This window comes from Sander vitreus, unplaced genomic scaffold, assembly GCF_031162955.1.
Source record: "Sander vitreus isolate 19-12246 unplaced genomic scaffold, sanVit1 ctg449_0, whole genome shotgun sequence".
NCBI classification, from domain to species: domain Eukaryota; kingdom Metazoa; phylum Chordata; class Actinopteri; order Perciformes; family Percidae; genus Sander; species Sander vitreus.
The window spans coordinates 12,501-15,878 of record NW_027595559.1 but is presented as its reverse complement, the minus strand read 5'-3'; positions in this window follow the sequence as shown (position 1 = coordinate 15,878).

The window sequence follows — 3,378 nt, the reverse complement described above, 5'->3', positions numbered from 1 at the left end:
GGATATATGGGTATCTTCTTTTTGTCCATTTGATCGCCACCGTCCAGGCCCTTGCTAAGTCCTCTTTTTGGAGGGATGAGAGGATATTTTTGAGATTTGTGGTGGTGCCCTGATAGTGTTCTTCCAAAATTTGAAGGGTACATTGTAGCCAATTATCTGCATTTCCTTGTAGATAAGTGGATGTATCATCAGTGATCTTGGCTGGGTGGATTATTGTGGAAAGCCAGGTCTTGACCTTTTGGAGATATGCCGGGGGAGGTTGTCCATTTCCTAGTTTGATCTTCCAGAGGTGGTGATGGGAACGGAGAAAATCGAACAAGGTTCGGACCAGTTGTTGGAAATGATCCTTTTCTTCTGGACTTGCCATTGTGAGAGCTATGTGGTTAAAAGAAAAAATGAGAGAGAGAGAGAGAGAGAGAGAGAGAGAGAGAGAGAGAGAGTATTGTAAGTATGGGAGAGGAGTATTTCCAAAAAACGAAGGACTTGATTTTTTTTGAGAGGAACTATCTAAGGATGTTTAAATTGAAATTCAAAGTGGATCAACGGTCAGTTAAGGTTAAAAGAGAAATCGGTTGTCCGAAAGGCACTGGCTAGGGTTAGGTGTGTTCGGATCCCAGAAGCCTCCCCACGCATCCGACGACTACGTGGTTGAAATGGAGACTAACGGTGTGCACGGGCCGCCGCATGTCACTCAGAGTTTCCCCCTCTAAAGACCGCTGTACCCAATGAATAAAAAGCGGTGAATCCTTTGTCCAAAGGAGGGATAGAGAAAAGGAGAGAGGTGAGGTCTTCCTGCTGGAGGAAAGGGATGGTGGGGTGAGAGGGGGGAGAGAGGAAGACCCATTCCTCTGTCTGGAGGAGGTGGGGAAGAGGAAAATCCATCCCTCTGTCTAGAGGAGGTGGGGAGGAAGAAAGAGAGACCATCCCTCTGTCTGGAGGAGGTGGGGAGGAAAAAGGAGAGACCCATCCCTCTGTCTGGAGGAGGTGGGGGGGAGAGAAAGACCCATCCCTCTGTCTGGAGGAGGTGGGGAGAGAAAGAGTATGCATCATCAGGATCCCTTCGCCGAGGGCAGTGAGCGAGAAAGAGAGAGAGAGAGAGAGAGCGAGAGAGAGCGAGAGAGAGAGAGAGGGGGGGATGGGGGAGGGAAGGAGGGGTGTTCGGATAGGGTTAGGGTTAGGGGGGTTAGGGTTAGGGGTTAGGGTTAGGGTTAGGGTTAGGTAAGGGGGTAATAGCCAGTAATAGCCTCAACCATGTGTGGGCGGACATTGTAAAGCCGGCCTCGCAATGTCATCTAGTCATTCTGTCATTGTAAAGCCGGCCTCGCAATGTCATCTAGTCATGCCGGCATTGTGAAGCCAGCCTCGCAATGTCATCTAGTCATTCTGTCATTGTAAAGCCGGCCTCGCAATGAGTGGGTTTTTGACACTTGGAAATTAGGTGTTGGATGCTGTTGCGCTTGCAGCATATGTGCTGCAATTGGGACGGAATTCAACAGCTAGGTTCTATGTGTGAAAATGTGCTTCATTGTAAAGCCGGCCTCGCAATGTCATCTAGTCATGCCGGCATTGTGAAGCCGGCCTCGCAATGTCATCAAGCCATGCTTGCATAGTAAAGCCGGCCTCGCAATGAGTGGGTTTTTGACACTTGGAAATTAGCTGTTGGATGCTGTTGCGCTTGCAGCATATGTGCTGCAATTGGGACGGAATTCAACAGCTAGGTTCTATGTGTGAAAATGTGCTTCATTGTAAAGCCGGCTTGGCAATGATTGAAACGGGATACCAGGGGCACGGGCAATTTGGGCCCGCGGTTTTGTATGGCCACAGGGGGGGGGGGGCTTAAGTGTGGGTGCCCAGGCTCGACCGGAGGTCAAGGTGCCCAGGCTCGACCGGAGGTCAAGGTGCCCGGAGGTGGGCCCTTTTCTGGGGCGCAATGGGTGGCTCCCCCGGTGTGGGCCTTGTAAAGTCGGCCTCGCAATGAGTGGGTTTTTCCCACTTGGAAATTGTACGTCAAACAAGCCTGGTTATGGAACTAGGTAAGGGGTTAATAGCCAAGATCATCAAGCGATGATCCTAACCCGTGGGTGGGCGGACATTGTGAAGCCGGCTCCGCAATGTCATGTAGCCATGCTGGCATTGTAAAGCCAGCTTTGCATAGGTACACACCAAATGGTTAGGTTTAGGGGCTAGGATTACCTGGTAAGGCATAGACTACACATTAGGTTTAGGCAAAATGGCCTTAAATCTGAATGAGATCAATAGATCATAGGTTAAGGTTAGGTCAAAAAGACCATGATTAGATGTAGGTATACATTAGGTTTAGGCCAAAAGGCCTTAAATCCAAATTAGATCAATAGATCATAGGTTAAGGTTAGGTCAGAAAGACCATGGTTAGGTTTAGGTCAAAAGAACAGTGGTCCTTAACAACAGGTAATGGCCCATGAAGAGAAAACTGCTTAATACCTTTACACCACTCTTTGGTTGGAAAGACAGTACCGTCACAAATCCGACTCCATCAATTATGTAGAAACATCTTAAATCTTACATATGAACTGTAATATTAACTGTGATTAATTCCTGGCTGATGAAGCCCTATAGAAACACATAGAAATAAGAAGATATCTCAACGTATGCAGTGATAACATCACTTTCTGCATGAAAATAAACACACTGAAAATGGAGTGGAGACCGAGTAAGAGAGGCAGGGCCACCAGAAGGCCGACAGGACGGTACGGGCGGGTAGGAATTAGATACAAAACGAGTGTTGACACCAAAGGTGAACATAAATGCAAAAACAAGAAATGTCAAAACATCCCGGCAACCCTACAACTCCACCAGACCCCCCAACTTCCAGCCTGTTTAATCATTAAGACCCAAAAAGGTGTTTAGCTGTTCTCATTAATGAGGTAATTGAATGATATTTGTTTAAAAACAATACTATATCACCCAAACATAAACCAATATATCTCAAGAGAGATTATATTTAATAATATGTAATGAAATTATTTAATAAACATTGTGTATATTTTTTTCATCTAGCAAAGCCGGCTTCGCAAGGACAGGGCCGTAGCAGACATTGTAAGGCCAGCTTTGCAAATAGCGACGGTTGGGTTTAGGCAACACTGCGCTAGAATGGTTAGGTTTAGGTTGAGTGGGTGGGTAATAGCCAGGATCAATATATCAGTGTCATAGATAAATAACAAAGTAAATAATTAACCAATTGTTAAAACTATGGTGTGTGTGTGTGTGTGTGTGTGTGTGTGCTCAGAATCTTCTTTTCAGCTCATTAATGAGCTTACCTCTAGACAAAGACAATGAGGTTTTTTTTCCTTATGTCTTTAACATGCCAAGAAACTAACTAAATATTAAACTTTTTCTGTG